This window comes from Ixodes scapularis, unplaced genomic scaffold, assembly GCF_016920785.2.
Source record: "Ixodes scapularis isolate PalLabHiFi unplaced genomic scaffold, ASM1692078v2 PGA_scaffold10__122_contigs__length_95168666, whole genome shotgun sequence".
Taxonomy (NCBI): Eukaryota; Metazoa; Arthropoda; class Arachnida; order Ixodida; family Ixodidae; genus Ixodes; species Ixodes scapularis.
Window position 1 is genome coordinate 47,655,932 of NW_024609836.1, and position 9,385 is coordinate 47,665,316.

General features: G+C 44.6%; 1 long non-coding RNA gene across 1 annotated transcript; it reads right to left on the bottom strand.

Moving 5' to 3' along the window:
• Nucleotides 1-717: 717 nt before the first annotated feature.
• Nucleotides 718-5,953, bottom strand: LOC115329448. Its single transcript, XR_005716091.3, has 2 exons — nt 5,896-5,953; nt 718-1,073 (listed from the first exon to the last, which is right to left on the bottom strand). It is a non-coding gene; the product is annotated as an uncharacterized LOC115329448 (long non-coding RNA).
• Nucleotides 5,954-9,385: the final 3,432 nt, after the last annotated feature.

Sequence of the window (9,385 nt, forward strand, 5' to 3'; positions counted from 1 at the left end):
ATAATCTGCTGCCAAGGGTGTCCTTCCTTATTGCCCTGTGAAGCCGCCTTAAGCACGCCATCTATGAAACAGAAACATTTTATGAATGTAAACAGCCTATATTTTAAATAAAACCCTGGCCAGACAGCCGCAAAAAAAAAAAAAAAAAAAAAAAAAAAACGCGGGCGTGGCGGAAGTTGGCAATGCGCGCGGCTGCCTTTCATGGGAACGGGGATTGAATCTCGTTCGACCTGTTCATTCTTTTGTAATATTGTACTCTTGTAAAAGAGTTGAGCTCAAAATCGGCTTTCTTCGTGTTCTCTAGTACAAAAAATACCTAAACTGACCGCGTGCATAATAGCATCGGGAAAGGGCTGCTCTAGGCAGTCGCCCTTCCATCACCGACGCAAGATGCGTGATTCTCTTTGTAGTTTGAAGGCACAAGTCTGCCTCATTAAACCTTAATTTTCAGTTTTACCTTTGTTTACAAATAGTTTGAAATATCCTACAGTGCAAAACAAAATAAGCCAGAAATAAATTATTAATATGCACGTGGAATTACTAGAAGTAGTTACAGCCATAATATATATATTTTTTTTAGCAGAATTTAAGTAACAATAGCGCAGACTTAGTGTGAGATTGAAAAAAATATTATTTGTTGATATTGAAGCGTACATTGTTTTACTAATCATAAATTATTCTATTTCAAATTGACGTACAATAATTATCCCTCGTTAATTTGGCATTTCAAGTCCGGTTTTGCAAACCATTTTATTTCAGCAAGCACAGATGTATTCTACAAGCGTCCCTAGGAGTGACAAGGTGTGAATGCAAAAGAAGTAGAGCGGCAGATGACCGACCGCGTTTCTTTAACCTGACGGGTAGGGAGCGTGTGTTCCGTTAAACACCATTATTGTTTTTTAAGTTAAAGTAATGCCGTTCTAAGGGCTATTGAAAACTATCAAAAAACTGTCCAATAAAACCTCCCACACGAGGCAGTTTCGTTAACTTATTGAGGAACCCGACATCGCCGCGTGATTCGGCTGTTTTGGTTTGATCTTGAAGGGCTGCTCCCGTGACGGCCGCCACCAAGGCTGCAAAAGACGAAAATGTCCACAACGGATTTAGAAGAGGCTTCAATATTAGAATGAAATATCGTTGTTGATGTCTGAAAACAAATATTCGATACTTCCTGCGGAACTAGAAAAAAATCCATTAGACGTCCCTGTTCAGTAAGCGTGAGGTCGACTGCCTTTATGATTTGGCGGCAGCGATTACAGTGGTTCAAATTAACATATACGAAAACTCCTTTTTCGAAACACAATTATTAATTTAAAAAAAATTACACTCCACAGCTTTTCAAAATAATAACACCTTCCTGCAGTGTATTTGAGTCTCATAAAGTACGTTTGGAACTTGTTATATTTAATTTTCAGGTGTGTTACGTTCCTAAACTTTTTTTCAGCGATCTGCTGTGCACGTGTGATCCGGTTTTCGAGTCTGTAGTTAATTTTTGCTCAACTCGAGAATTATTTTCTTATGTCTGAAGTTTATACGCTTCTGCGGTCAGTGATTGTTTTTGTTTGTATTTTCTTTGTGCGCGTGAGTGTGTTTTGTTTGCTGCCTGTGCCGCGTAATATACTGTTTCCTTTTTGCAGGTTTATTAAAAATGTTTGTTTAATTTATTAGGTACCTTTTTTTTGCATGAAATTTAACAATAGAGCACCACACCGCGTAACGTGGCCTGTGAAGCCTCGAGGGTTCACGGCAATATTGTTGGGGATCCCTCCACGGGAAACAGGCAACTGCGGTAAGGCAGTAAATAGGGTAGTCGGTCAGAATATTCCTACAGTAGTATGATTCTCAGGAAACACAGGGCGCCCTTATGAGTGTGTGAGAATCGTATACCGGCATGCATTCCTGTATTACCACTCCGTGATGCACGTTAAAGATCACGGGCTTGCGGTGGTACTGCACTGCCTAAATTGCTCATCTACAGCTTAGACACCAGACGGGCACTGGGGATGACTAACTTCCTTTTGTCCAAAGAACAAACTTATCACTTTTAGGAGTGTATGTTTACTACAGCTGTTTCATGGAGAAGCCGCTCAGATGGATGTTTCGTTTCCGTTTTCCACTGCGAGACCGTTTTGTCATAGGCTCGTCCGCACGAGGTTTAAGGATGTTAAAATCATATATGTTGATATACATTGGTGACTTTGTTTTTCTCAAATTTATGGCAGTCAGTTTCTTGGATGCAGGCAACACATTGTTGTCATGTCAGCGTACTTCAAGGAGGTCCGCGAATGGCCCCTAACGTAGTGATTAGGAGTGTCCGTGGCGAAGCAAAAGTTTGAGAAGCGCTGGTTTAGGGCATTCTGGTTTTGATATTAGTTTTTTTGGCATGAAGTGTCGTTGTACATCTTAGGAAAAGCTGCGTGCCGCTCCTGGCACTTTCTTAAGAACTACTCGTTAAGCATACATCCTGAATTCCGTTTGTACCACGGTTAGAGGCACGTACCTATTAAATACATTGAGTCGAAAAACCCACAACACGAAACTTGGGCCTCAAAGTGTTCCGTCAGAAACTCACCCCATGAATGCCTTCTGCCCCAGAAGCATCCAGTTACTAACGTGTGTAATTTATATTCGATCAATATTTCTTTATTCTAGTGGAAATCCAGGACTGTTCATAAAGCTGTCATGAGGTTTTATAAAGGAGTCATCTAGCACTGGCTCCAAAAGCTCCGAAGACCAGGAGAACAAAGTGTCGTGTCCAAACGCTGTTGAAGGATGGGAGCTTAAGCACACGAACAAAGTGTCGTGTGCGTTAGCGCTCATCACCTAGATGACGAACCCCGCGCCAACCTTACAAGATGAACTCAGTCACGGACACTGTTCCATAGACACTGTCCCATAGACACTGTTCCTACACGCAGCATCCACCTTCTGCACCAAATGTTCGCCTCCCATCGTACGAAGAGCCAAGGTTTGGGAGACGGCTCTTTTTGGTAACTCCGTAGAAAGAGCGGCTGGATTGCGCTTCACCGTAGCGTCCCCAAGTATTACAGCTTTAAAGTACAGCCTCTAGATGGCGCTTCTAACGGCGGGTGGCGCCCTTGGGAGGAGGATGGAGGACCTTCTCAACGCGGGAGTTCCACCACTGAGTTGATCTAGTAACGTTGGCCTGCACCTCCTTTCTGACGTCATCACTTGTAGGTTATCGCGGCGCCACCTACCTCGCGTCCGCGTCGCCCCGTCCACGTCATGCTGCATCTAATACGAGCACGACGCAAGAGTGCGGCGACGCCAACTTGCACGTCTAGGCTGCTTCGTGACGTGCTCTCGTCGAACTGCAGTGCGCGTGCCACCAGTGGCGGGTTGAGGACCACTAAAAATGGCGCAAGGTTCAGGCCTTGTCTTCCATAGCTGATATTGGATAGTGCACCTGTGCTCAGAGCAGGAACTCTGGGCTGGATAATCGACTATTGCCGCCTCTGCCCGCACGAGCATTGGGTCGGAGTGCGTGCGTGTAATAGACCGTTTTCAGAAGACTATCGAGCAAAATTGGCGGTCGGCTTTTTCGGGGGCAAGAAGCGTGTGATAGGATTATAGTCCTCGCCGAATGCTGACGAGCCCTAGTGTCCCATATATAATCAGAGTACGTGTCCATACAACTGAACTAAAAACAAATTTGCTCACATGTAAGGCATGGCCATTCCTTGCTTGCGATGCAGAAAGGAGTAGAGGCATTATAAAGGCTCGTTCGCACACTTACGACGGCTTACCACAGTATGCCTTAAAGGGGCGGTGCAATGATTTTAACACTGAACGAATGTGCAGCTTGTATTTTTTATATTGTTTACTTCGGCATAAGTAAGAGAAAAAGTGCCACCATACCCCGAAATACCCCTATTTCGCTGCGTAATTGCAAAATAAAAAACGTTTTTTTTCCCAACCTGCGGCCACATGGTGGCCGCAAATGGAACCTGTGGTGTGACGTCATTCGGAGTGGTTTTTGTAAGTGACAGTGTTAGGCAATTGTAAGCTTGATTTAAGGTTAGGTTTATAAAATCTTGTTGTTTAGGCATGCAGAAACTCTTCAAAAGCCTAATATTGTCACTAAAAGATTTGCGGCGCCATCTACCGCAAGTCAACCAAACCTGCCGTCGCAGTCATCCGTCGACGCCCGAGGCGCCTTCGGCGGCTACACGAGCAACCCGGACGTTTTGTCTTTTTCTCGCTCGACGGAGTGCGTTGGTCGTGGTCCGTAGTATCGCGGTATCGTACGCTACACCTTTGCGTACGCAAGGAAATTGCGGGTCGTGAGTGTGCATGCACAGAACGCCATAGAAGGGCTAGCGTATTGCGTACGCGCGCAATGCTGGGGATTTTGCGTTGCTGGCTAGGGGGCCTTGCGGAACGCTCTCGAGAGATCTCGGACCCAACGAGAGCGCCAGTTTCAAGATGGCGGTTGCCTCGACTGGCGCGGCAAGGGCGACGTGGTGTTTTCGAAGTTCTGCGTTACGTGAAATTGCGTGGTGTTCAGCTCGGCGATTCTTTCTGGGACCTACCGCGGTCGAATCAGATCGCCGTGCAGCTGAAGGAGTGCACAGTGAAAATGTTCGCCGCTCGGAATGTGCGTCGACGCTGCGATCTGCTCAACGCTAAGCCTAATCCCACAGTTCATCGCCGACGGACGAACGACTCTAAAAGAAATCGCCGAAGTTCTCGCTATGCACTGGACATCAGGGTCATGAATTTCATTCCGCGATAGCATTGATAAAAGGCGCCGTTTCCACGGGACGAGTGACGGGGGCTCCGTAATCGGATTTGGCTACGCACTCGCACTCGTAGCCTCTCTCGCCCGCAGAAAAGCGCGCTTGACGAGGCAGCTGTGGCTTGGTTTAATTTGAAATAAAATGATTGGACACTTTTTCTCTTTCAATATTTCTTTCCAGGAGCATGGTTGCGCTATAAGCACGCGGAATTCTACGGCTCCAGCAAATTTAACCAAGATAATGCGCGGTGTTCACTCGAAAACGTTACGCACAACTAAATTCGGTCCGAGCAGGTCATTTTTAGCGTACGTTATACTGTTGCGTATTGCGTACGTAAGGTCCAGCAATAATATACTAAAACTGTCTATTGTTCCTGGTGTCTCGACTTCGACCGCCCGCCGCGTCGACTGCCCGCCGCAGTCCAACTGACTTACTATACGCAAGCATCTTGCGCTCAACGTCGCTCATGCCGTCCACCCATGCCGCCGTGTTGGTCGGGAATCGACAGGAGAGCCGGGAGAGCGGCGAGCCGGCGAGCGCTGGGGAAACGGAAGCCAGAAGCACCCAACCGGAAACCAATGCCACTCCGAATGACGTCACAGGCGAAGCTGGTGCCGCTTCAATGTTGAGTTGAGGGGTGCCAGAGATACCAATTTCTTTTTATTTTTTTTTAAATGAAAACTAGGGCAAGCAGGAAAGAATAGTTTTCGGTCCTTCGTTTTATATGTGGCCGGGATCGATTCCCGCAATTAATTAGTTAAAGTCCGCAAATTATTGCACCGCCCCTTTAAATACTCTTAAAATATCTTAGGAGCAGAGGATGTACTTGCGCCATGATAGCTACGAAACACTTGGAATTTCTGCTAATGTCCTGGCTCGATAAATGTTTAACAATATTATGAAAGATCATTTCTCATATATAGAATGTATATCTGATCTCGCCAATATCACAAAACTTTCCCTCCAGTGAATTGCAGTTCTAAGGTCAACCCATAGATGGCGCCAACATGCCAGTGTCTCTCTCTCGTCATAGGGGATTACAAGATGTTGGTCGTGAGCAAACTCAAGTGCGTGGACGGGCCTTAAGGGTAATCAAGATAAGAACGGAACACTTCACAGGTAGAAGATACCGTACCAATCAGGGCCAGAATCTGCAGCGCACGAACCACGATGGCCTTCATATTTGTGGGAGCCTGTAATCACAAGGTCAAGTAGCCGATTAACGACATGTTTTTTTCTAATTCAGGTTAAATCACGACTTGTGGCTCATTCTGCTACTATGACATCGGTCATCTCACAGACGTAAAGTGCCACCGAACGCTTGCTTTGTATTTTCAAGTGATCTTGTCACACATAAGTGTCGGTAACTGTTACGCAGGTATCTAAGGAGATATTAAAAATTGCGTATAATTATTTTCCCAATAGCGTCAAGATTACTCTATTAACGCTTACTTCCGTTTTTTTCTTTCTTCAAGAACGGCTCTATTGCATATAAATATTACGTTACGTCTCAAACGTGATTTTTATCGTTTTCTTGTTTGACCAATATTTTTTACTCTTACTTCTTTCTTAAATTATTTTATTAATAATTCATCTTAAATCACCTCAAGCCCAGCTCTAGAGCCCTGAAATGGTGGGTTAAGGGAAAGTCGCTGCACTGATTTTGTGAAATTGTGAAATATTAAAAATAAGGGCAATGTTCATTTCATATTAATTAGATTTTACACACACTCTATCAAGAAAAAATTTCCGGTCAAATACTTGTCAATTTTTGAATATCTATAAAGTAATATATCATATCTTGTTCCTTGACTCTTTATAGCTCTGAGAAATATTCCGTTTTATAACGCTACCAGCAATACGTAGTACATCGAGGGCAGAGGAATTTGAAACGTGGCAATATCAAGACCAGATTAAAGTTATTTATGTGCAACGTAATTATGATGTGTAGATCATACAAAAAATATATGCTTAACTCCCCAAATATTGAGCAATGCCTGTTCATTTAAGTATTAACCAATCTTTTCACGAGTCGCGAAAATTTGAAAAGTTAGGCACTCACTAAAATTACACTGTTTACAGTATTCAACACAAACGGCAGTATGACGACAAGAAGATATAGAACAAAGACATAAAAGCTTTGATTGTTGTTCGAAAGCTTGAAGATAATTTGAAATTGGTGGGGCACTGCCAGAAGTGTTAGTGAAAATGTCCGTTGTTCAGTCTGAAATGAACACTGATCCAAACATCAATATTTATTTCCAGCTATAAACCTTAAAAAAAGAAAAAAGAAAATGTATGTTTCTTTAAAGAGAGTTCACAGATTATTCACAAAACATCCGCATCCAATAAACATTTGCTTCATACAAATTGTTTTTCGCCGTTCGCCAGATTTTGTAAAAGAAAAACCAAGGAATAACATATAATGTAAAACCAGATAAACAAAGTCACTCAAACTCTCACTCACCTTTGCTTTTTCTCGGACAAGAGATGTGGAAGATAGGTTTGTGAAGCGAACTTGAAGTATCTCTTGAGAAGTCGTTTAAATTGACGGCTTTAGGCGAAATATCGGCCAAACTTATACTCCCTAGTTCTCACTTGCGCCCTCTATAGTTAACCAAAGGAAATCAGTAATTATTTCCTGGTACGTACTGGTTTGGAAATATCCTACTTAAGCTCATAATAATTAGATTCAGCGTTGTGGCATTTAGAGCACAGATGTCATGAACCAGTAAAACCACAAGAACACCAATCCAAGGCGCTATGACTAAACCTGGCGCAGCTGTATGCATTTCCCAACTCTACGCAGAGGGAAAAATAACACAGGCGAAAGGCTGTCGCTATCACAAAACGATCTTTCGTTTCGCAACTTCCTTAAATGTAGTGTAAAATCAAACTCCGCCATTTACTGTATCACACACATTCCATGTTAATCCAGCATGTTCGAACAAGACGACTTGAACATGTCTTTTTAGCTTTTGAAAGTAGACATAGCTTGCAATGAACGACTAATAGTCCTTTTTGCAAATGCAGATGCGATGTTTCTGAGCGTAGTTCTCAGGCGCCCGTTTCCGGGTTGAGCGGCGTCGGCGTCGGCGTCGGCGTAACTGCGCGCGTTGCATTATGGAACATTTAGCTGTTAGAGTTAGCGGGGAAATTGACGCCACATGGACCTCAACATCAATTCAGCTTCCCGCTAAATTTAGGGGGGAAATTGACGTCAGAACTTCATGTCACGTCACCCATGATCAAATTCAGTTGCAGGAGGAGAGAAGGAGGAGCGGCATATCCTCCCCTCCTCCTCCTCCTCCTCCTTAAGAGCTGCGCTTTCGTTTCGCATTACACAGATTTGTAAACGTCTTTTTTTTAATATAATGTTTTTGTGCCTCAAGTATTTGTCAATCTTTTTTACCTTCATTTAAAATCTGTCTTTTAGATTTGACTTAGCACTGTGTGTGCGTGTGTGCGTGCGTGCGTATGTGTGTGTGTGCGTGTGTGTGTGTGTGTCCGATGACTGTCCAACTAATCCTTCGTGTCCTATGTTTCTTAAAAATGCAAAACAGTTTCAATTGTATTTTCAGCATGCTTAAGGCTTTTGTGTTGTTTTCGAGACATGTTATTTTCGTGTGAATATTGCCGCCCGCAGAGCCGAGAAAGCAACGCTTGGTCACGGTCTTTTAGAAGATTCCCGTTCATTCTCGCACCAGACGTAACTTTCCTTCTGCTTTGTTATTCTCGAAAGTGCCAGTTCATCCTCGCCCCGATCGCGCGACGCTCGAGCCTTCTTTACCGAACTTTCAAGATAGTGACGCATGGTAGATAAGCAGCTACCCGCGACCTTCTCGAGTCAGTCTCGCTCGCGCTCTCTGTTTCGCCGCCGAATCGCCGCCTGCTTTTCTGCTGCCTCGACGCTCTTTCGTTACTTATTTTTGGGGGGGATCGGCGGCCGGATTTCTTCTTCCAGCTTTCGAGCAGTACGGTCGCAAGAATCATGAGCTCCGTCGGAGCGGCTACAGCGTTCCTCGATGACCGTGGAACTTCTGTGTTTGGTGCTTCATCGTCATCTACTGAAGAGTACAAGGTAGTTTTGGCCTTATATGCCATCCGGGGAAACCTTTAGGAACTCTGTCATTTTTCACTGCTACCTGAAGGGACGGCCCTACCGCATCGAGGATTTCCGCCAGGAACTGAAGCGGACTGCCGCCTTGCCTGACATCGTCTCGCTGGGCGCGTTCCAGATGAATAATGCGTGGTTGGCGACACTGCGCACACCGGAAGAAAAAGAGCGGCTCCTGAACTACAAGGAGATCAAGGTGAAAGGCCTTCGTTGCCTCGTCATTGATCCTGGTTCCACCGAGATCCGTCTACGCATCCACTGGGTGCCATTCCACGTAGCGGACGACGCGGTTCGGAAGCTTTTCGAGCCGTACGGGAAAGTGAGTGAAGTTGGACGCGAGAAGTGGCGCGTCAGCGGTTTTGAAGGCATTGAATCTACCTCCCGATTCGTACGCATGACCTTGAAGAAAAACACCACGCCCGACGGGATGCCCCATCAACTTCACTGCGTGTAGTGAAGATATTTGATCACTATGTTTTCAGACTTAGCATAAAGTATAAACAGGAAT